General features: G+C 38.4%; 1 protein-coding gene and 1 long non-coding RNA gene across 2 annotated transcripts in view; one reads left to right on the top strand and one right to left on the bottom strand.

The window, feature by feature from the left end:
- klf3 (Kruppel-like factor 3 (basic)) overlaps nucleotides 1-658 on the bottom strand; it is a 28,001-nt gene extending 27,343 nt beyond the window's left edge. The window contains exon 1 of the mRNA XM_022681726.2: nucleotides 477-658. The gene's annotated coding sequence lies outside the window, so the exon portion shown is untranslated. The remainder of the gene's footprint in view (nucleotides 1-476) is intronic.
- The window catches only part of LOC111195191 (uncharacterized), a 72,182-nt gene that overhangs the window by 30,822 nt on the left and 15,632 nt on the right, over nucleotides 1-25,728 (top strand). The gene's annotated exons all lie outside the window — the stretch shown is intronic.

The raw sequence follows: 25,728 nt of genomic DNA on the forward strand, positions 1-25,728 counted from the left end.
TTAAATTTGCATGTTTAAAAACAAAATTGTGCTTAACTTAGACTTCAATTAGAATAAAATACTTCAAATAAAATAATTTATAAAAGTGAAAATGCTTACCAACGGCAACTAAAACAAAAATATATATTTCTGTCTTAATTACACTTTTACACAGCTTATTAATCCTAATAACAGCAGTAAGTACATAGTATTGTATTAAAAATATAATATATGAACTAATAACCTGTAGAATTTAAACTGATGTTACTAAATTATTATTGTTGTTGTTGTTGTTGTTGTTGTTGTTGTTATTATTATTATTATTGTTATTATTATTATTATTATTATTATTATTATTATTATTATTATTATTATTATTTTTATTATTATATAAGGCTGTAAACTCTAATCTGAGACTGTCTTCAATAATTTGATTACTACACATATACTATATAACATATAACACACACACACACACACACACTGCTGGTACTCACTCCTGGTTCCTAAACGTCGTTTCCAAATAAAATTCTCCTTAAAGAACCAAAGCCAACCAAAGAGCGCGAGAGCTGAGAGGATCGCGAGCACGAGAGCAGGGGGAGAGTCCGCGAGCTGCAGTCAGGACCAGACACACTGCCACTGCCTCTGCTGCTTCTGGAGGAAGTGTTCAGAGTGTGTGAAGGGAGGAGTGAGGGAGTGTGTGTAGGGAGGAGTGAGGGAGGAACCAGCGGGAGCTTGAGGGAGGCGAGGGTGGGGCACGAGACCAGCCCAGGGAAGGGTGTGGATAAATGTATGAAGACGATCTATTTCTCTTTCTCTCTCTTTTTTTTTTCTTTTTTTCTTTTTCTGTCACACAAGTTAGAAAAGGTCTATGGGCTATATCTACAAAACATGTTCATGAAGTAGCTACAGATTCCTCTGTCAGACGAAGTCTGCTGGCTAATCCTGCTGTTTACTGCGTATTGAGGTTCTCAATCAAAATGACTTTAAAAAAGGTCTATTTACTATATATACAAAACATTCAATGTTCATGAAGTTCTTTGAACAAAAATCACTCTCACGTAAAGATAAAAAGATATAACCAGCTCTATACTTACTAGTTTCTGTCTTTCTTTCAGAATGAGCCATTTAGTAAGCAAAGTCTGTCGCTCTTTTGTAAATAAGCTTTTGCTAGCCACACAACACATGTTTACGCTAAGTGTTTACCACACGTTAGTGTTAGCGTGTGCTAAATGGCAAAACATTAAATAATGTTCATGCTTAACTGTGATAACACAAAACTCTCTTAAAAATACTATTTGAAACTACTTACATCTCCCTAATCTACTATTTACCACAGACAGTAGCTACAGATCCCACTGTCAGACGAAGTCTGCTGGCTAATCGAGCTGCGTACTGTGTATAGAGAATCTTATTCTTTTAACTGTTTGTGCCTCTTTTACCTTTTATTACTAGCTTGACTTTTATATTACTATAATCATATTATTATTACAGTACAAAACTTATATCTGAGGAATAGCAAAACTTATGTATCCAGGCTTTTCGCCCACAAACGTGTTTCTTTGTAGCTAAAGTTGAGTTGCGTTAATGACGTTTACAGAACATTCTGAAAAATCTCATTTAGTTTTGTTAAATTGTCAAAGTTTTCTAATTATATGCAATTATATGCTGACTTTAATATGGCGTTTAGCCAACACAACACAGTTCTGCTCAGTAGTATAACATCGTAAGCTTAAACCAACTAGCCCGTTTGTTTGGAATGTATTTTTTTTTTTGTCTGAAATAATGCTGTGTCACCTGAAACAATAACACCGGGCCTATTAGTGACGCAATCCAGCTGGAAGGGAAAAAACGTACAAAGCAGGGGGATCATAGTAGCTTTCATACCACACCCCCCTACACACATGCAACTCGATACACAGCCTATACATTGTGCTGTTACTGTTACTGTACTCATGGGACGTATCCGACACCCCTCCTCCCCCTCAGTTATATGAGCTTTACTATGCATTCATTCACACTGTAAATACAATGCTAAATACAATGCTATATACTGCTATAAAATCTGAATCAGTTTCTCTGATTTTGCTATTTATAGGTTTATGTTTGAGTGAAATAAACATTGTGGTTTTATTCTATAAACTACAGACAACATTACCTTAAATAATACAAAGAAAAAAACAACATATTCATTTAGAAAAAAAAAAACAATACTGAAGTTTAATCTAAGGAAGAATTCAGAATCAATAATTAAAAATTGGTAGAGTAACCCAGATTTTAATCACAGCTTTCATGTGTCTCGGCATGCTCTCCACCAGTCTTTTACACTGCTTTTGAATGACCTTATGCCTGCACTCCTGGTGCAATAATTCAAGCAGTTCAGCTTTGTTTGATGACCTGTGACCATCTACCTTCCTCTTAATTTCGTTCCAGAGGTTTTCAATGGGGTTCAGGTCTGGAGATTGGGCTGGACATGACAGTGTTGATCTGGTGGACCTTCATCAACACCTTAATTGATCTAGCTGTGTGTAATTGAGCATTATCCTGCTGGAAAAAAAAAAAACAGTCCTCAGAGTTAGTAACCATTGCCTTGGGTTGAGGAGTCTGATTGCCCGGTGAAAGAAGTTGTTGCAAAGTCCTTTTGTAGTCCTTTGTCTCTGGCTATGATATGACTTCCATAATTTCCAAAAACTATTTGAAAAGTGGATTTGGAAGACTACATGACACTTTTCCTCTTTGCGTCAGTCTGTCTCACATTAGCTCGGGTCCAGAGAAGCTGGCGGTGTTGATGGGTGTTGTTGATGTATGGCTCTTTTAATGATATTGTGTTCCTTGCAATTGCAAGTTGAGAAATGTTTATTTCTTAAACTGTTGGACTGTTTGCTCAAGCAGTTCTTCACAAAGTGGTGAACCTCGACCCATCCTTGCTTGTGAACGACATTTCTCAACTTTTCCAGTCTTTTGTTGATCCCTGTCCTAAAATCTTTGAATCTTATCAAATTCAAATTGAGGGAAAATTTGCAAAAAGCTATATCTTGTCTTTGAAATGCATTAAATTGATTATAAGTAAAAAAAAAAAAAAAAGGATTTCACGATTTCATTGGAATTGGGGTTGCACAGTTTATTCACTAAATGGGGTAAAACTCCACCCAAACAAGGTAAGCGCACATTGCTTAGATGGGATTTTTTTTTTTTTTTTTTTTTTTAACACAGTGTACACAACCATGACCTTGATCCCTAGGTGAGGGATTGTAAGATATTTGTAGTCTTTCTTTTTTTTTTAATTATGTTTAGTCACATTCTGAGGGCGGATTAGCCTCGGCTCTGGCACTTCTCAAGAAGAGGTGGGATGGTGTTGATGTATCAGGGCTTCATTAATGGAAAAAGTCTGGTCTTATTTGTGATTGACAGCAGGTTTTCTCATTCAGGTGAGTAAGTGGCCGAGTTCACCATTGTTGTTATCAAAAGACATCACCTGAGTCAGTTGCACTTAGTCATAAGGGTAAATTTGATACGATTCCTCTATCGCAGGATCTTTTTTTTTTCCTGTATTGCAGAATTGGTGTAACACAGCTTCATTGCTGAGTAAATTGTTTTTTTTTTTTTTTAGTTTTAACATTCAAAAAACAAAGACAGATTAAAGGCAGATCAGGCGTTTGACAGGGGTCTTCAATGGGACATTTTTAAACGCTATACATGTGTATATATTAACGTAGACAAAGAAGAAAAAGGCAAAACATGTGAAGACACAAAACACATGCAGGTCTAAAATGCGAATTACAATTTACGAATCAATGAAGAAGTAAATCAGCTCAGCTTTAGTCAGTCACTTCTTAGTTATTACTTTTGTACTACCTGTTTATAGTATTTGTAACAAATATCGGTCCTGGTTCCTCTGGTTAATCTGCTGAATTAATGTTTAAAAACTCTTAATCTAAGTTTTATTTAAAGCTCCACTAGGTAGGATTGAGATTTTGTGCTCGTGGGCTCCCCCTACAGTTGCAGAGTGTAATAAATGTATACAGCACTGTCGTTAACCCCCCCACCCCTCCGTCTCCTGGCACTTTTTATCTACAATACCAAAATAACATTTTAAATATATATCAATTTGTCTCTTTTAGCATGTAACGTTTACTTTATTGTAATCACGACTGAAACAAGACCGTTCTTCTGTGTCTATAACTGATAAAACAGTGTGTTTACTGTGTGTTAACAGTGTGGCACTGTTAGCCCTCACCACGAAACAAGCCCAGCATGAAATAATATTAAAACAAAAACATTATCAGTAAAAGCTTTTACAAGCCACAGACTTAAATGTATATTTCAGTTTGGGGCAATTTACCGCAAGCTAAGCTTACAAACAGCCATATTTTACACTTAACATGATATATTTACACATTTAACCGCTAATCGCTAATGCTAATCGCTGCTAGCTTCCGCCTGCAGTCAAAACAAACACTTTAACTCAACTTATACATCACATATTTACACTATGGTTGTTTTAATAACCTTTTAACTCTCTTATTAACATTTTAAGCTCCTTACAAAACAGAAATACCTACTGATTCACTTATCTGTCTTTATCTGGCACTTTCTGAACTCACCAGAGCTTCTCAGCACGAAAGATTCGTTGGAATGAACGAATCTTTTACACAAATCTTTTTAGTGAACGAATTCTAATGATTCAATTCATCTAAAAGCGTTGCTGTGCTAATCACTACTAGTTAGCTTCTGTAAAGGATTAACCAACTCTAAATAGCGTGTTCTAATGTTTTTGTAGTCCTTGTAGAACTGTTAGAACTAAATACAGGTTTGAAAGCAGGTCTCAGTGCTGGAAAGAGGCGCAGTGAGTGTTGGTCGCGGCCGCCTAGGAAAACTTCGAAAAGTCCGGTTTGAGCTCAGAGGAGCTCCGGCACAAACAAGTGAGTTTCAAGCTGTAATTTCACTTCTTTAAAAAGTAATAATCAAGGAAATCCTAACTAGTGTGCCTTTAATCTCCTACATTTTTATTTACTTTTTTAAGGTGTAAATGCGGCTAGCTGAGAAATTCGACCAAGAATTTAACTTTTATATCATTTTAAAAATGGCTGTTCCTGATGCCTTTAGTGAACAGAACCTCTGTTAGTTTTTATCTGCACTGTGCTAAACACAGAGAAGTCTGCGGAGGCTAATGAATGGGTTGTCACCTTTTTTTTTTTTTTTTTTTTTTAAGATTGTTGTTTTTCTCAATTACAGTCTTGTGGAGGACTTCTAAGAACCCCCTTTGGCAACTTCTGGAAACACGTGCAAACATATACATACGACACAGCCCACATTCATGCACGTACAAATGTGGTACAATGCCACACACACACACACACACACATACACACACACACACCTGCGGGCAGAGTACAGAATTTGTTCTGTACTGAAACTGACAGGTTCTTAATGCAGAAAAGTGAGAAATGTGAAATAAGGGAAGAAAAAGATAATTCTGAAAAAAAATACTAATGTACAATTTTTGCGGATACTCCTTCAAACAAATGCATTTATCTACTGTGATGCCAACCTTACACCAAACGATTTTCAAGCAATTTCACTACTGCAGACAAATTTTCAGTGTCGGGATGAAGTCATGAGTCTTGCTAGAGTCGAGTTGAGGTCACATGATCTCAATCGTTCAGTGTAAGGTGATTGCGATTGGAGGTTTAAAGAAGAACTCCGGTGTAAAATTGATTTTGGTGTAGTAGAACATGATAAAGAGTACTTACCTTTGTTTAATGTCCCACTTCCGCTCTCCCTAGAGCTTAGATTCTCTGCCCGAACCCGACCGACGGGCCGAGATTTCCCACCACATTCCTCGGGCCGGGTCGGGTCAGGCTCCAGAAAATAGTCTGAGATGTAGGCATCTGTTTTTTAATTATATTTTTATTTTTAAATAAAGCTCTGGTATGATAATCGCAATGTTGCTAAGTAACCAATTATTATTGTTAACGAAAACTGAAAGTGAAAAAACTAATTTATTTATAAGCGCTGTTTTCACTCCCGCAGGTCTACAGCGGGGGGTCTTGTGCCGATTCTGTCCGCGAAGCGGGAGTCGGATTCAGCAGGGAGTTGGATTCGGCACAACAGCGGTAGCGCGGCGGCACCTCGCGGTCCGCGGTGTTAGTTGTAAGCGCTCGCGCTAGCCGCAAAATACGACAGAAAACTCTGAACGAGCTGCAGAATTATGTATGGGACTAGAGTATGAGCACGAGGAGATAAAAGAGAAACAGGAGATACAGTATGTGATTAACTGTGAGTAGTTCATACACCAGAACACGCAAATCTCTTTCTCCCTCTCTCTCTCTCTCTCTCTCTCTCTCTCGCACGTGAACTCCTCCGCGTTTATCTTGCAGCACTGTGTGTAGCTGTTCTTAAAAATCATTTTAATTAAATAATAGTTCTACGCTTCTTCTAATACACACGTCAGTGTATTCTGCTTTCATTTACATGCATTTTCATTTTACACTATTTTTTATTTTTTATTTTTTTGGAATTGTTATATTCCAGCTCTGACAGGCGGTGTGTGTAGAGTTGATTGTTAGTTTTAGCTAGTGATTAAGTCGGTGGTTCGGTTGTCAGAGCAAAGTGATTTACTGACAGTCAGTACACCAATAGCTGCGAGCTCTTCACCTAGCATGCTTTAGCTACTTCAAAAAAGAAAAGCAAAATGACCCAGCACTTGGAGAGGTGGAGGCACCACCCCTGCTTGTAGCCAAATATGCAAATGTCACACACTGAGCATGCCTTGGCTGACTGACTGTGTTTTGTAGCGAGAGGGGGAAGTACTGTATAGATTTGGCTTTTGGCCAAACTACAGCTTTAAAGATGAACAGCTGGGAGTGACGTGGCATTCCAAGACCAGTCATTTATCTTGCTGTGGTTACGTGTTTGCAGCTTAGCACTCTGGGTGTGTAAAACACAAAATAAAAACTGAATGCAAAATAAAGTTGTGTAATAAGATGAGTGTAAGAACTAGGGATCTCATCTATAGTAACTTCAATATATATAATTTATTGTGGTGACCGACAGTTCTGGTGGAAACAGGAGAGTTGAGGTGCACATTGAATTCTGCCGTGATTTGGGCAGTCGTGGTTTTATGTTTTTTGGATACAATCCAGGTTAGCACCTGAACATCCCTTTCGGACAGCTTCCACAGTTAATCCTGTTGGATGTGGTTGGTCCTTCTTGGTGGTATGCTGACATTACCCGGGATACCGTGGCTCTTGATGCATCACAAAGAATTGCTGTCTTGGTCACAGATGCGCCAGCAAGACGTGCACCAACAATTTGTCCTCTTTTAAACTCTGGTATGTCACCCATAATGTTGTGTGCATTGCAGTATTTTGAGTATATATAGCGAACCTGTGATTGATGAGATGTTTGATGTGGACTGAACTGAACACCTGAAGCAGGTAAATTCATCCCACTGTGTTTCTCACTGAGACAGGAGAAAGCTGAGCTGTAATAAAACAGGGAGTGGCAGCCGAGCTTCTCCTGCTACATAATGTCTGTTTAACACACACACACACACACACACACACACACACACTGACCAAAACCTAACCTACAGGTAACCTAACCTCCTACAGGTAACTGGAGCATATACTGATACACCTGACCACACCCACCACACAGAGAGAGAGAGAGAGAGAGAGAGAGAGAGAGAGAGAGAGAGAGAGAGAGAGAGAGAGAGAGAGAGAGAGAGAGAGAGAGAGAGAGAGAGAGAGAGAGAGAGAGAGAGAGAGAGAGAGAGAAACAATGTAAGAAAGAAAGAAAGCACAAAGTGAGAAATACTAAAAGAGAAAAGAGCACTAGTGAGAGAGAGAGAGAGAGAGGAAAAAGAAAGAGTGGAAGAGTGGAGACAAACAAATAATGTAAGAAAGAAAGAAAGCACAAAGTGAGAAATACTAAAAGAGAAAAGAGCACTAGTGAGAGAGAGAGAGAGAGAGAGAAAGATAGGGAGAGAATAGGGAGAGATAAGTAATTCAAAATGAGACAAAAAGAGACTAGTGATGGAGAGAGAAAGAAAGACGAGACGGCAGAAAGGTGGAGAAAGGAGAGAGAAAAAAATGGAAATGGTACTTTAGGGAAAAAATATTGAGAATTAGTACTAGTGAGAAACAAATAAAAAAAAATAGGGATAGAAATTAGAAATTAAAAATGAGACAAAAAAGACTAATGAGAGAGAGAATAAAAAAGACAGAGAGCGAACAAATAGAGAAATGAGAAAAAGAAAGAATGAGACAAAAAGGGACTAGTGAGAGAGATAAAAGAGACATTAAAAAGGAAATATAAAAAAGGTAAATAATAAAAACAGGAGAACAAGAAAAGTGACGAAAAAAGGAATATTGAGACAAAGAGACAAAGGGGAGAGAAGAAGAATAAAGACAGACAGAGAGGTGGAGAAAAGAAGGATAGAAAAGATAGAAAAAGAGTAAGTGAAATGAGAAAAATAAGGAATGAGACAAAAAGGGACTAGTGTGAGAGAGAAAGAAAAAAATGAAAAAAGATGAAGAGGTGAAAGATGAGATAAATGAGAAAAAAGAATATGACCAAATGGACTAGAGAAAAAGAGGTCAAATAAAAGAGAGGTAAAAGAAAGAGACTAGTATAGACTACAGGTACAAAAATAGCCTAGATAGTTTGTTAATCTTTTAAAAACATTCATCACTTAGATTCTGATTCTGATTCAGATTCAGATTGAGTATTTACAGCATACCTTTAAACCTTTAACCCTGCGGTGTCCACTGGCTGTGTATAATACAGAATTCATACAGTAAATCTGTGTTTCTTTTAAACAGTGACTGGAGGAAAGCGTGTGATGATAATAAATATTACTGTATTTTATTAAAATTTGATTAACACATTTCTGATCCACAAATATAAACAGCTGAGCTCTACGATTTAAAATTAGAATCATTTCTCAGAGACCATGTGATGTGTTTGTGGCTGTGTACAGTATAGGGCGGGACTGGGTGTGTACATGAACGTAGTGTATATGTGTGTGTGTGTGTGTGTGTGTGTGCGCGCGCGCGGGCTTGTCTCTGTTATTTTTGAGGCTTACAATGAAAATTCCAGTACAGGGCTTGGCCTATCGTATACAATTGTCTCTTCGAGGCAAAGACAGCCAGGCGTACACACACACAGAGAAGTGCCCACACACACATACACGCGCAATTTCACAAGAATGCTAGCGAGCACCTTATCAAATTGCATACTGCATCTGCATCTGATCTGAACTGAGTTAAGTAAAGGACTAACACTAACTTTGCTGGAGAAATCGAGCCAAAACAGTTAATATCAATTTTCTTTACACCATGTCTTGGACTCTTGTTACTGGTTGATTTTGCAGCATTATCTCAGGAGACAAGCCACTGACTGAAATATGAATGAAAGTTTTTGTAAGGCTCAACCCGGTGGTTCTTAACAGGTAAAGTTCTGCCCCTAAACAGCAAGAGCCAATGAGCTTGCTGGATGTGCTGAGATCTGCGCAAGTGCAGTAGCCGTAACAAGATGAAAAATATAATTTGTGGGGCAAACTCTTAACAAACTATTTATGACCCTTTGATCAGATTTTATCAGAGTACTTAAGCGATGGTGAATAGACCTATTCAAACCAATGGGAGGCTGGATTTTACTGCCGCAGAGTCAACTGACTCGCCTATAAAGACTTTCACTAACTTCTAGTCACAACAACTTTCACACTACCAGATTTAAAGTCATCAACCGTTCCAGATATTGAACCTGCAAGATATTTGTCAGAGGCTTGCGAGGGATCAGAAACAATAACTCAACAAGTTCTTGGGTTGTGCCAAGAGTGAGTTCTGAGTAAACACTGGTTGCCCAGTAAACTGAGGCTTTCGTCAGTGATTACACAATTTTATCTCTGACTGTTTTTGGAAGTGTGAACTTGCCATGAAGTTCCCTCTATATTTGATTGCCTACACAAAATAGGTAAAATAGGTATTTCTGCTTGTGTCCAGTAATTACACAAGCATCACCAGGTAGAAGTAGATAAGAAAATGGATGGGGGTTTTGAGTGGCCCATGTGGCCGAGTGGTCCACTGGCTCTATGACTTGAGGATTGTTGGTTTAAATTCCAGTTCATGCTTCTTCAGAGTCTGAGAAAGCACAGTTGACCTTGCTGTCTCTGGGTGGGTTGGTTGTGCTATCTCCCCACAACCTCCCCACATCACTACTAGTGTAATGGTGGTCAGCACAGGCGTCTGGTAACTAATGTATTAGTTACATTAGTGCTGGTTAGTGCTGGTATTAGTTAGACTGTGCTGGTTACCCAATGATGCTGCATCAACGGCTGGCTTCACATGTATCGGAGGAGGCATGTGCTAGTCTTCACCTTCCTAGTGTTAGAATATTCATAGCAATGCATAGATGGTTCTTCCTGGAACCATAGATAGTTACAGGGGTTGGACAATGAATCTGAAACACCTGGTGTTAGACCACAATAATTGATTGTGGTGACGGACAGTTCTGGTGGAAACAGGAGAGTCGAGGTGCACATTGAATTCTGCCATGATTTGTTCAGCCGTGGTTTTATGGTTTTTGGATACAATCCGGGTTAGCACCCAAACATCCCTTTCAGACAGCTTCCTCTTACAGCGTCCACAGTTAATCCTGTTGGATGTGGTTCGTCCTTCTTGGTGTTATGCTGACATTAGCCTGGATACCGTGGCTCTTGATACATCACAAAGACTTTCTGTCTTGGTCACAGATGTGCCAGCAAGACGTGCACCAACAGTTTGAACTCTGGTATGTCACCCATAATGTTGTGTGCATTGCAACATCTTACCCTGCTTATTGAACTTTCACACTCTGCTCTTACTGGTGCAATGTGCAATTAATGAAGATTGGCCACCAGACTGCTTCAATTTAGCCATGAATCCTCCCTCACTAAAATTACAGGTGTTTCAGTTTCATTCCAACCCCTGTATTTAAAAGCACTGATGAAGGGACATTTGTGACACCTTTTCCTTTTAAAGAATTCCTTTAAAGACAATCATCTATAGGCTACTGTCATTTCCATAATTCACACCTGTTGAGTTAGGAGTGATAAATGAAGATATCGTGACTCCTCGTACAGACAAACTCCTGTATAGACCGAAACTTGGCACTGTTTTCAGTACCTTTCAAAGACAAGTTATTAATTTGCTAACACTTTAGAGGGTGAAGGTAAAATTAGAGCAAGAATGTAGAGCAGTAGCACTGCAGACTACACTGATCTGAAACCCAGCCAGTGTTAAACAAAAACAGAACTATCAATCACTCATTTATGTATTAAACGCATTTCACACAAGCAATTATGATATTCTGTAATTATAATAAGTATTTTTTGTGCTGATAAAAAGTGAAAAGAGGACTTCTACCAGTTTTTAAAGAACTGGTAGTAGCCATAGACACAGGGGTTGGACAATGAAACTAAAACACCTGTCATTTTAGTGTGGGAGGTTTCATGGCTAAATTGGAGCAGCCTGGTGGGCAATCTTCATTAATTGCACATTACACCAGTAAGAGCAGAGTGTGAAGGTTCTATTAGCAGGGTAAGAGCACAGTTCTGCTCTAAATACTGCAATGCACACAACATTATGGGTGACATACCAGAGTTCAAAAGAGGACACATTGTTGGTGCACGTCTTGCTGGTGCATCTGTGACCAAGACCGCAAGTCTTTGTGATGCATCAAGAGCCACGGTATCCAGGGTAATGTCAGCATACCACCAAGAAAGACCAAACCATCACTGATCATCAGTAAATTTTACATTTCATTTAAAGGAAATCGAGGGAGCAGAGTCTGAAGGAAGAGTGGAGAGAGAAACAGTCCAAACTGCTTTTATGGAGATGTTGATTTCATTTTCCAGCAGGACTTGGCATGTTGCCCACACTGCCAAAAGAACCAATTGATCTTATATAATATTCTAGTCACTGATTTTTGGTTTTTATTGGCTGTAAGCCATAATCATTAACAATAAAATAATTAAACGCTTAAAATAGATCACTCTGGGTGTAAAACATTTATATAATATATGAGTTATTGATATTCAATTTTATTGTAGGATTATAAGAAAAAGACAGCAATTCAATAGGAAGTAGGTACTGTGATTCAGACCATTTTGACCTCAGATTCTGAGAAAACTTTATTATCCTAAAAAAACTTTATCTGCAGATCATGAGAAAAACAAGTTGTGAAAATATGTTATCTTTAGAAAACAACATTTATTATCCTGACAAATCACATCAAGTCAGGTCAAGTCAAGAAGCCTTTATTGTCATTCCGTCTGAGCACAATTACATTCCTCCAGGACCAACACGGTGCAACATGAAGCGATCTAAACCAATCTAAGCAGAGCTTGCTTACATATATCCATCCACCAATAGAGATTCTCCAAAATTACCTGAAACTAAATCTTTTTATATCGACTTACATCGACTTTTTCCTTTAACCTGTTGCCAAGTTGCCATGTTGAAGACGCAATTATTTTTGAATGACAGTAACATTATACAGGTACCTCAACAGGTACGAGTGGGTGGATCACTGTCCACTCTGTTAGACAACTCCTGTCTAGCTTCTCCTCCTTGTAGATGTAAAGTCTAGAGAGACAGAAGCTCTGAATCTCTTTCTGCACAGTTTGTGTTGGTCATTGTCTCGTCCTTTATTAGTAGCTATAAGAGATATATAGGTAGGTACGTAGGTACATAGGTAGGTACGTAGATAGGTACTTAGGTAGGTAGGCATGTAGATAGGTAGGTACGTACATGGGTAGATAGGTAAGTAGGTAGCTATGTAGGTTGGTACGTAGGTAGGTAGGTGCGTACATTGGTAGATGGGTAAGTAGGTAGGTAGGTAGGTAGGTATGTTTGTACATACGTAGGTAGGTAGGTAGGTACTTAGGTATCCCGTCCCCGATGGGAGGAGTTAAAGAGTCTGATGGCTCTGGGGATGAAGGATCTTCTGAGTCTGTCTGTTGTGCAGCTCTGTGACAGCATTCTGCCACTGAACATACTCCTCTTCTTCATAATGGTGGTGTGAAGTGGGTGACTATCAATGTTCATGATGGAAAGCAGTTCATCCAAAGTCCTCCTCTCAGCTATTGTAACCAGCTTCACTCCAACCACTGCCCCGGCCCTCCTGAACAGCTTGTCCAACCGCGATGCATCTCTCAACCGCGATGCATCTCTCAACCGCGAGGCATCTCTCAACCGCGAGGCATCTCTCAACCGCGAGGCATCTCTCAACCGCGAGGCATCTCTCAACCGCGAGGCATCTCTCAAACGCGAGGCATCTCTCAAACGCGATGCATCTCTCAACCGCGAGGCATCTCTCAAGATTTTGTTTCCCGCAGCATGTGCCGTTTAAAAACTCCAGCAGCACTGCTGTGTCTAACCCACTCGTAGAGGCACAGAAAACAGAGCTAAAATCTAAGATAAATGTAGGATGTAGGTCCTTTAATCTCTCACTAAGCCTGATCACATGAGCTCTATAAAACTCTTTAATTACAGTAAATGACAGTAGGAGAGATTAAAGTTAAACGCACATCGATACTGTAGATTTCGTTGTGTGTTGCAATATTAAACAGCCTCATATCTCCCTGCCGTATTCTAGCCGGTGACTAGACCGCGCGGGCCGCAGGTACTGATCATAAAGGAGAAGTGTTCAAATTTACCACCTTCCTTTTCATCTCTGCTCATTATCGCACCCACATGCCCTGCTGTACAGCACTTCATGTCCTCTCTCCTCATGCCATCTTCATTTATCATTAACAGAGATTAACTACAGATCGCTGTGATGAAGGACAAAGGCCAGTTTTAACACCTGCTATACGGTTGCCATTAATGATGTCAGTGGCACTCATAAACGTACCGGAGAAAGATAAGAAGTTTATCACTTCATGAATTCAGAGCCGTTCTGATCTGACACTCAAATTTAACAGGCACTCTGAATAAAAAAAATTAAATAGAAGTCATAAAACTAGATTCGCAGGATTGTTGCACAGCTACATGGTAGGAACAAGGGATGAAAATACAAAAAAAAGGCGAGTGCAGGTCAGTATGGATGTGAATTAGAACTGTGTATTAGTTACCTGCCCTGATTGAATACATAAAGTTCGGGGACTATCAGGACAGAAAAACTCTATGGCTTGGTCGCGTGTGAAAATGAATGGAAGTGAATGAGGAAGAACAATGGATTGATATAAATAAAGACAGAATGATTGAGAATCGCAACCTTGGGCACCTGTAAGAGTTTAGTAGCGTTAGTTTGGCTGAAAGAAACTTTATCAATAAGGGGGTTATTCGCGCTGATAGAATGAGATCTTTAACATTTCTCAATCCACAAAATCACATGTACTGGAAATAATCATTATAGAAGGTGTTACCACCCACAGTGGACAGCGCAGTGGAGGGTAATGATTGTTGCCAACAGTGTTCAATGCAGGAGGCCCCACATGCATATCCCACAGGCCAGTGCAGCATTCCTTAGCTTCTATGGGACATGGCAAAAGTCATGGGAAACAATACTAATAGTACATTCTTAGATTAACTATTTATCTGTTAATCACTCTTTTCAAAACTCGGAGAAACACGCCCAGGACAACCCAGACCTTCTTTCTACCTACTTTCGTTTTCTCCAGTAAAGTTATCAGCAATTCAGCTGAAATCTAAAACTCTTCCAGGGCAGGCATTCACAAAGTCATCACTCATCAAATTTCTCTCCAGCTTATGTAGATATCAGCAGAAATGACAGATGGTGGTAGTTAAAGAGTGTCTTGTTGAGGCGGGGGTACAGAAAACTCTGGAAAACTCCCACGTTCCGCCACGCACCGATGGCTAAAGTTGATCTTTAGGACTTCCACAGAAACCCTGCCAACGCTCTTATCAGGAAGGAATGATGTATGAACAGGAGGTTATGTAATGGAACATATGTCAAATATGTTACATTTTATTAAGGTTCTTAAAGATAAAGATTTAGGGAAAAAAAAGGTCGTCTACGAGAACAAGTCAAACACCTTTTCCAAAATAAGGACATTAATCAGGGGGTGTTAAGGGGTATGATCTACCCAATAGAATAAAAAACGTTGACATTCTAGACATCTGGAGGTTCAAAACATCTGCAACAAGTGCTCCAAAGAAAGGTCAAGTCCTGAACTGCGACAAGGTCATGGTCCTAGTGGAGTCAACTCTTTAAGGTGAAGGCACCATAAGTGCACTATGGCGCATTGCACGTGTATAATTGTGCGTTGGTGTGTCTGCTTCACACTGCATTGGCGGGAATGTGTGGGTGCCCACACAAAGCCCTGAGGGCCAATCACAGCTGTTGCTCGTTGCGTCTCATCATGCACAGTTACATTTCTGGGGAGGTGTGTCTAGCTACACCACTGTGTCTAGGGTACACAGCTACATGTAGGCTACACTCTACCCAGATAGGGACTTAAACCCTAAACTCACCCAGGACAGAGTAACAATATATAACATGAAAATTCCAGAACCGATCTCCCCGTGTACTCCAATGTAATTAACAATGTTTTAGAATATAAAACACTTTTTAAACAACCTCGTTTTTTTTTTTTTCAAGCCTATAGCAAAATACAAAAAACGCACACTGCACAATCACGAAAATGAAATGGACCAAGAACAATAATGTAATTTACACTGATCATCTATTCTAATATAATTATCAATGTTTTAAAATATAAAACAATTTTCGAACAATTTTCTGTGTTTTATATTAAGCAAAAAGCGTACAACACAAAAACAGAAATAAGGCTGCGCTCCATCTTTTTGCGTGTCGAATGCTAGGAGCATAGCATTAAAAAAACAGAGCCGCCAGAGGAAAGTGGTGGAAAATCTCGACCTGAGTGTCTGGGCTCGGGTCTGGTTTGAGCAAAGAATCGAGGCTCTACCACCAAACCATCATGCCACACAGCACTACAGTGGTCAGTTCATCCAGGACAGAATGCCATGTCACCATGTTTTTGGACTAAAATAGGAAACTGTAAAATGTCCTCAGAGAACATTAAAAACTCAACCCAGACAGGGACTTGAACCCAAGACCCCATAGCTGAGAGGACAACATGCTTACCACCAAGCACTAGGAAAATTCAACCAGGAAAGAGTGCCAATGCATATCTGAGAGAGGAAACTGTAGTCCTCAGAAAACATGAAAACTCCACCCTGATTGGGACTCGAACCAAAGACCCTATTGGCTAGCCAATGTGCCACCCAGAAGTTTAATGAGGTGAACATGTTTCACATTAAAATAGACAGGGTGGGGTTAGGTTGCAACACTGTTTACTCAGACAATAAACTCTAACTGAATCTGTACAGCAGGTGATATATGGGTATGACCTCACATCGAGTCTGAGGAAAAAATAACAAATGAGACAATTGGGACATTATAGTACAACGCTATGCTATACGTTGGTAGTACAGCAGCTTCAGCGGCTTCATGTCCTCTCACGCCTGGACATCGCGCTTTCAGCTGATTGGGTAACAAGGTTTTAATATAATATGGTGAGATGTTCAGCGGCTGTCAGAGAGTTTACCTCACACTACAGTGAGCGGTCTGTTCCACAGAGTTACTATGGAGAGCATGTTTATCAAACACTGAACCTCGAGCTTTCATCGCGGACACCCCGGGCTGTGTGGGAAAGTGTGAAGGCTGTCAAACACTACAACTAGCAAAAAAGTGACTAAACGTGCTGATATCTGTGTGGAGCTGCTAACTGACTCTGCGTTGCTCTTGCTTCGGGCCTCTACAGACAGTAAAAGGTAAACTGTCAGATTATCATGCCAAAACCTTTGTGTGAAGAAAAAAAAACCCAACAGGAGCAAGTCGAGGTCAAATTAACAAAGCAACAATTTAGTTTTGCAAAAATTTAACTTTTTAACTAACCAATTGAAGGAAAGGCAAAATGAAGACAAAACGCTATAACAACTGCAAAACATTCTGAGAGCATTTCTCCTTACTGTTTATCCTACCTCTAACAGAGCCAGATCTGTCAAACATGGTGGAGGTAGTGTTATTGCATGGGTCACTGGTGCTTATTGATGATGTGGCAGCTGATAGAATTAGCAAAATAGATCTGTTTTGTTAAGTTTGTTAAGCCATGAAAAAGTTGTTTTTGCCTTTTTGTCATACTAATATCATACATTTTTAGATTTAAAACGATCAGATTCATACACATATTTAAAATATTTAAAAATCCATAAGATCCATAAATTTAAATTGGTCTGTTTTAAAAATGTAGAAAAACAAATTGTGAGAAGCAGCTGTGATTGGATAATGGTGTGTGGTGTGTGGATATATTTGAATTTTTTCATAGGAATCTAATTTTTTTAAATAAAAAAAATCTTACATTGTTTTATAATAAATATATCTGTTTATTTTACCACCTCACTAATTAAAAACACAAAAAGCCCTGTAAAAATTCAAAATCATGAATTATGCCGTTAAATATTTAATTAAAGCTCCAAGCTTTGAAAGCCTAGAAGGTTCTAAATGTTCTCTGGTGATGGTTTAGATATAATAAATATACAAATAAGCTCAGTTCTACTGAAATATAAGTTCATTAACTGTAGCGCCTTGATCTGGCTGAGCTCCAATGCAAAGTGTGTGTGCGCGGTTCAGTTTTTCTGAAGGAGCATTCCAATTCTTTTTGTTGTTGTTTTTGAACACAAAAGAACCGAGAGAGGGAGCGAGAGCGAATGAGAGGGAGCGAGCGAGAGCGTGAATTTGCATATTCGGGTTGTGGGACGAGCGTTGCCGTGCTCAGGTACAGCAGTTGGCAGAGATACTTGGTGCGCATCCAAAAGCACTTGCCTTGCTTCCATAATAAGACTATAATTAAGTGCGTGACTCTGCCTTCCAGTCAGGCAGTTTTTATTAGAGAGAAGTTTATAAAATGAAAATGAATTAAGTTGACATTCGTAATAACAACTATAAAGTACGGCTGCAGCTGTTAATACAGGATCTTGTGCATGTTTATCCAGGTTTATCTAACGTTAAAGAGGGAACTTCACAGACTTTTTACAATTTATGCATAATTACAGTGTTATTACAGTGTTATAAATAGTGTTAAATGATTTTGTAGAGAAGCTTGCCAGACTCAGGGCTGCAATGCTTATGACACAGTGGTTGCATTTAGAAACAACAAGGCTAATGTTTAAGTGAGTTCAGAAACTAGTATTTGGTGGAATAAACCCTGTTTTTTAAGCACAGTTTTTATGCATCTTGGCATCATGTTCTCCTCCACCAGTCTTACACACTTTTTGGGTGACCTACTGGTGTGCTACTGGTGCAAAAAAGCCATCAAACAAACTTCAGCTTTGCTTTATGGCTTGTGATCATCCGTCTTCCTCCTGATTACTATTAATTTCAGAGCTTTCCGATTGGGTTCAGGTCTAGAGATTGGGTTGGCCATTCTTAATCTGGTGTTTTTTTATCCACACCTTAATTGATTGACCAAGCTGTGTGGCATGGGGCATTGTGCTGCTAAAAAAATTAATTAAACAGTCCTCAGTGTTGGGGAACATTGAGATAGATAAATCTGATCCTCCACCAAATTTCACAGTGGGTGCAAGACATCTAATAATTAAAAAATCTGTGGTAGAAAATTGGCTAAATATGATTTTTTCTTTTTTTTTTTTTTTTTTTTTAGCTAGGCCTTGAATTTGGGGTAATGAGAAGTAAGGGCAATCTATGAATGAAAATGAATACAGTAAAAATAATAAAAGTCAAATAGATACAGACATAGTCAAAATACATTTTACAACTTAATTTTAAACAGAATTAGAATCCTAATTCTAGAAGGGTATGTGCAGTTATTAAATTAGCATGTTAAAATACTTTTTTAAATATTATTTAAAATTAAGTACAAATGAAGACGTTATGTGGAATAATAATATTTTAAAAAGCATTTTTATTCGTGATGTTACGTTTTTAGACATCACAATAAGCTTGTGATTTCTGAAAACTTACATTTACAGTTTGCCCAAAGAAACAATAAAAATGTGCAGTAAAAATATGTTCCAGTGCAAAATTTAAATTATGCAACCAAAATCTTAGCTAACTAAAAATTGGCAGTGTAATGAACGTTAAAAATGTGAAACTTATATATTATATAGATGTATTAAACACAGAGTGATCTATTTTAAGTGGTAATTTTTTTTATTGTTGATGATTATGGCTTACAGCCAATGAAAACACAAAAAACAGTATCTTGTAAATTAGAATATTATATATGAAGACCAATTGGTGCTTTTGGCAGTGTGTCCTGCTGAAAAAATGAAATCAGCATCTCCATAAAGGTTGTCAGCAGAGGTATTTTTAGGTTTTCATTGGCTGTAATCCATAATCATCAACAATTTACTAAATAAGCGCTTAAAATAGATCACTCTCTGTTTAATACATCTATATTTTGAACTGAATTATTGAAAAAAAGTAACTTTTCAATAACCTCCCCTTTTTTAGACTACTTAGTACAAGTTTTTATTGCTAGCACTATTTATAGTTATTGTGTGTTTAATTTCCTTGTAATGTAAAAGCTCCAAAGTATCTCTAATAGAATTCTGGGTTTTTCAAGACAAGCTCCAAATAATTCTGACCAAGCGCTCTGAATAAGAATGTCTTCAGAATGTGCCTTCTCATAAAATAAAACAGAGATAGGGAAGCTCGTTGCAGTGGCACCAACATGAAATTCCACATTCTTTCCGACACGTAGGCAAAAGGATAAAGATCAGTTATCATTTCATTGGAACTCATTCATAAAGGTCACTTATTTTCCTGTTAAAAAAAAACACTTCAAATTCACGTCTTCTTATTTTAACCAGATTTTATTTTATTGACTAGAGATGTCTAATATTGAAGAACAAATACTTAGTTACCTTACCTAAATGGAAGTGTTGTTTATCTATATTTTACTGGAGTAAATATGATATTTAACTTCTGCTCCTTACATTTAAAAAATAGTGATGATTTCAGCCTTTTTAAAATCCGACTTCTAATCGCAATGAAAAAAAAAAACATATCCAGATAAATCTCTCCATCCAGATAGAGTGGATCTGATTGTGATTGGATGTAGAGAAGTATAAACATATACCATTCCAACTTCCTATTGGTTTATACTGTGAACCATCACACCTGCACACGTCACAAACTTTTGGCCTGTACTGTATGTTGTCTAGTATGAAGATGATGCATTGCAGAGTCTCAAGAGAACTCACGTGAACTCGAAATAACCCAACTAAGCTTCTTTAATATATTTAATTGTACTAAAATACATTCATTTTCCATGGGTATATATGCAGCTGAAACAGGGAGCCTAGTGAATCCCAAATGTATCAACATTAACATTTTAATGTAACATTATAGTCATTTAAGTCATTTAAAAATGCTCCCTGTATTTTAAAACAGGGTGGTCTGGCAGGTCCTAGAAGTTTTTCTGGTTATTACAGCATTTTCTGGTTACCTGAGCAACCATGTTTATGCTAATCCTAGCATAAATCCTAAAATTACATAATCCTAAAATTACAAGATTTATTAACTTTGAATAGAGACTGCACCACAATGCTTAATATTTAATTTGATTTCAAATTACTCTTTAGCATGCTCTGTCCAAAAACTTACAGACTGTCACTTTAATCTGCATCAAATGGTTCTTTGAACTATTCTATAAGAACCACCATTTTAGAGTGTCCGTATGAAAATCTGGCCAATTGAATTTAATTCATTTTAATTCAGCATTAGGGGAAACTTCCCCCTGCCTGTATTGCCCTTGTATTGTCAAGGGCTCTATTATGTCTGGCAAAAAAAAAACTAAAACTACTTTATAAACAAAGGACCTCACAGCTGTTATCTGTGAAGCATGGTGGTGGTTGGTAATGTGGGGATTTGAGCATGCTTTGTTTCATCAGGATATGGACACTTTCCTACTATAGCATATATTTATCTTATACTTAATTACAGTTAATTAGACATTACTTTCGAATTCATTAGGCCTTTTTTAAACATCTTAACTCCAGAGCTTTCCAAACATAAATTGATGATGTGTGATGTTATGACTGTACATACAAAAAAATATGCGTACACTCTGTTATACAACAGACAGTTCCAACCCAGCACTAACTCTGATTAATTTTTTCTTAATTGTAATCATGCTCTTTCTGGGCTGGCCAGCGTCCAAAGAAAAGTCTGCAAGACAAAAGAATTCGCATCCGTGAACGAGAGACAAAAAAAGGAGCTAATTTGCATGGGATAAGTGTTGTCATGCTCAGCCGTTGGCAGAGTTTCATAAGCGCTTGGTTCGCGGCCAAAAGCACATGCCCTGTTTCCAAAGCACGCCCCTAATAAACCGCACGACTCTATACCTTCCTGTCAGGCAATTTAGAAACGAGAGAAAGAGAGAGTTTTTTTTTCCTCTCCCACTCCACCCAACAAAGCCCCGCCCATCTCTCGTAAATCCGTCAAACTGTAAATGCCACCAAATTGAAGAGCTAATTAGCTCCAGTCATTAGAAACTAATGAGAGTGCTTCAGTTAATAACCAGCTAAGATTTTTGATTAAAAGCCAAACTCTGCTTTATACGCAATTCAAGAGCCTCATGCCAGCTGTGAAGCATGGGGTAGAGGTCCAAACTAACAGCCCCTCATTCCCCTTTCAATCATATGAGCTGTACAGGACTTGAATAATAAAGTTAGTTGAGCTTACTGAGTCTTAGCATTTGCCTTTTTTTTGTTCAATAAAAAAAAAATCTGTTGTCTCATCTGGACTATATATGGCTCTAATTTAAGAGTCAAACAGTGTTTGGAGTCAGGAAGCGCCTTCCAAAGCTGGTGTTTGGTTAATTTACCTTCTCTCTTCTCTGTAGCTGCATTCCAAAACGTAGTCTGCAGTCAATATAGACCAAGTCCTTGATACGACTGTCCTATAAAGAGTCTTTCTCATTAGTCTTTGGTTCCACATTTGGAACAATACAACAAGAAACAGTCTAACATCAGCCGTATTTTTATATTTTTGTGTGCTATTTTTACGTTTTTTTTCTGTTTGTTGGACGTGCAGGGTGTGCGCTGCGAAGGATACATCAGTTGCGTCCTTCCACAGGTGTGATAAGTATTCACATTCATTACTCCAGTAGAAGTATATAATACTTCTGTAGAAGTTAAAGTATATATTTTTTTAAATGTAAGGAGTAGTTCAGTAGGAAAGTTCAGATAATTGTGTGAAAATGTAAGAAGTTGAAAGTTATTATAAGATGCTACTGATAAGTAGCTTCATCAAAACCGGTGATAGTGCAGAGCATCTAGCGCTCTGCTTTAGTGATAGCGTTCGTAACATTTTTATAATTGTAACCAATAATGATGCAGCGCACAAAAATGTATCAGAGTAAAATATCTTACTAAAATATCTATCTTTTAAAAAACTCACAGAAAATATGCAGTAAAGTAAAAATGGAATTAGAAAAAATAATAATCCAGTAGATACAGATACAGCAAGTGCAGTAGTGAAGAAGTTATTTACAGTACATCTCTGTGCACATTTAAGTCCCACTTCAGTGATAAAAAATAGTTAAATAAGGTTATGTTCACACATCAGGTAAATGTTGCCCAAATCTCAAATGTTTCTGTGATATGTGATATGTCTGGTTTATGTGGCTCATTAATATCTCCTGAGTTTCTGACAAGAATAAAATTGCCTAAACTAAATATCGGATTTGGTCAGGAAATTTAGATTTGAAGGACTTTTACCTGCTGTCCCTAAAACCTGCAAAATCTTTATGGAATAGTGTTGTTAAACACTGATTAACACTTAGCACATTGCTACTGAAAGCATTTTAAAGCAATTTATTACTTGTATATAACATATAACATTCATTTATCTATTGGATTTCCTTCTCAGAAATAGTAAACAGTTTAAAGGAAACAGGTTCTGTAAATTTAGGCTGAACTTTAGGGCTGGCAGGAGTACAGGTGTTTACATGTCAGCCACACCCTCGGCTCAGGTGAGTCATGTGACGTCAGGCAGCAATGATCCAGTGTTTCATAAGAGATTTGGTGAAGTATGTGATAAAGAAGGGACTGTGATATGTATATTTACATTTACATCAGCTCACAGACGCAGCCTTGTGCTGATCCACATCACCCTTTGGAGTGATGAGGGGAAGGAGAGCCATAAACCCACCCAGAGAGAGCAAGACCAATTGTGCTCTCTCAGGGCTCTGGCCGCTGATGGCAACCTGCATGACCTGGATTTTTTAAACCAGCGACCTCCCGATCATAGTGGCAGTGACTTAGACTGCTGGACCACATATTTAATATCAATACCATGTATCAATACTATTACTAGTATTGATACAAAAAAAAAATTGAAAACATTTGATTGGAATGGAAACCTAAGGGGTAGGAAATTTGCATTTCTCGCTGATGGTATTTTTCTATGAGTGCTGGATTTAGGTCAGTATGTTCAGTGAACTGTGCCAGTGCCTGTTGGAGGAAGGAGGGAGGGAGGCGGGAAGGGAGGGGTCATTTCAGATGACTGGGTGTGACCACAGTGTCATGCCAGCACACGTCTGTGAAAAAATAGAAACTTTTCTCCGTGAATGCAGTATAAGCCAGAAGTTTAGACACACCCCTTCTTTAATGTTTAATCATTTTTTACATTGTAGATTAATATTCAAGACTGTTAAACAAGCCAATATATGTTTTGTACTTAAGATTCTTCTATAAAGTTACACCTTTTGCTTTAATGGCAACTTTGCCAACTCTTGGCATTATTCTCGCAGTCGTCTTCATAAGGTAGAAGCTAGAATGGTCTTAAAGGAGTTGTAGAGGTGCTGAGCTCTTGTTAACTGCCTTTCCTTCACTTTTCACTCGTTTAACTTACCCCAAATCACCTGGGTTGGGGTTTTATGACAAGGTCATGTTTGTAAAGGCCATAGTTTTTAATTCTTTAGTGTTTATCTACAATGAAATTAATAATAACTCTTGACTGGTACTCTATTTTGGACACAATTTGGCATGAAACACGAATGAACAGGGTTTTCACCACATGGTTAGCAGAATCGTACTTAAAGCTTCAGAACAGTTTAGATAGAGAAATCTGCTTATTGGATAGCAATGCCAACTGAACCAGGTTGTCAGAACAGTTTTGCCAGTGTAGCATTAACGACAATTGCTGAGCCCGATCGCCAGAATAGCAATTGTGGCGTTAGTAACATTGGATGAGCCCAGTCGGCAACATTGCTAATGGAGCATTAGAGGCGTAGGTTGAGTCTGTCAGCTGGTATTGCTAACGCAGAGTTAGCAACTTTGAACAATTCCTCTTACAATGTGGGACAATGCTAGTAGCTTCAAAAAACACTTAGTTCACTATTTGGCAGCAATAACCCCAACGAGGCACCTCCTGTAGATGTGGGTCAGATCGGTGTACATCTTTCTTCAAGTCAATCCATAGTATTGTTATTGGTTTGCCATCTGGGCTCTGACTTGGTCGCTCCAAAAAGCAGATTTGGTTTTCATAAGCCATTCTGTTGTGGACGTGTTTTGGGTCATTGTCCTGTTGCATAACCCAGATTCTACAGAGTTTGATCTGATTCCCAGACACTATCCTGTAGAATATGTTGCTACACTTTTCAGAGAAAATTCATATTTTTCTGGCCAGGCCCTGAAGCAGCAAAGCAGGTCAGAATCGTGATGTTTCCTCTACCGTACTTTGCACTTCCCATTGCCTTGTGATGAGCACACTGGCAGCATTCAGCCTCGCTCACAAGAGAACACCTCACAACATATACAGAGGTGGGAATTCACATATTGTGCAATGTTCTACTGTTCGGCGACACCTGTACAAAGATAATTCTTACTAAATAGAGTCATCAGAAATAAATAAACAAAAGGGCCGTCCCTCTTCAACTGTTAAGCATGGGGGTGGATGGATCATGCTATGGGCTTGTGTTGCAGATAGTGGCTCATGAACAATTGAACAGTTCTGTTCTCATCTGTAAAAGAAAAAAAAAGGTGAATATAGGAAGGGGATGAGCATCTGCAGCAGTATATTGACCCTAAACTCTGAACACGCCTTTTTTAAAAGCTACAACAAACTACCTCCGGGGGGGCAAGCTGAGCAAGGTTTCCCATGACCCTCATAGTCCTCTGACCTGAACATCACCATAAATCGGTGGATAGGTTTTAAATAGAGCAGAAGAACCAGACAGGGTCAAGAATCTCACAGAACGAAAGGAGTTTTTGTAGAGAAGAATGGGTGAAAATCCATCAAACATGAAGTTAAAGACTTCAAACGTGGCTAAAGGCAGTAATGACCTTGCTGGGTGCTTGTTTTTTTATTGTTGTTATTTTGCCACTGTAACAGATAGAAATGAAATGTAATCCTGCTTAAAATGTGAAATAAATGTTTGTTTGTTTATTTATTTATTTAGCAATACAACTGATGTCACACAGCAGCTTTACAGAAGTCTAATAGATGGACAGAGAAACAGACATAACATGAAAACCACAGTGAGCAGCAGAGGCAATGAAGAACTCTCTCAGAGCAGAAACCTGGAAGCGAGGACCCATCCTCCTTTGGTCACTACATAATTACTGTGATTGCACAGTAATCGTACTGTCTGTGTAGAGAGGAACTATTGGGTACCCAACATCAGCCAGTGCTCCAATTCCATATTCCATATCCATATTCTACCTCACTCTACCTCACTCTACC

This window comes from Astyanax mexicanus, chromosome 25 (assembly GCF_023375975.1).
Source record: "Astyanax mexicanus isolate ESR-SI-001 chromosome 25, AstMex3_surface, whole genome shotgun sequence".
NCBI lineage: Eukaryota > Metazoa > Chordata > Actinopteri > Characiformes > Acestrorhamphidae > Astyanax > Astyanax mexicanus.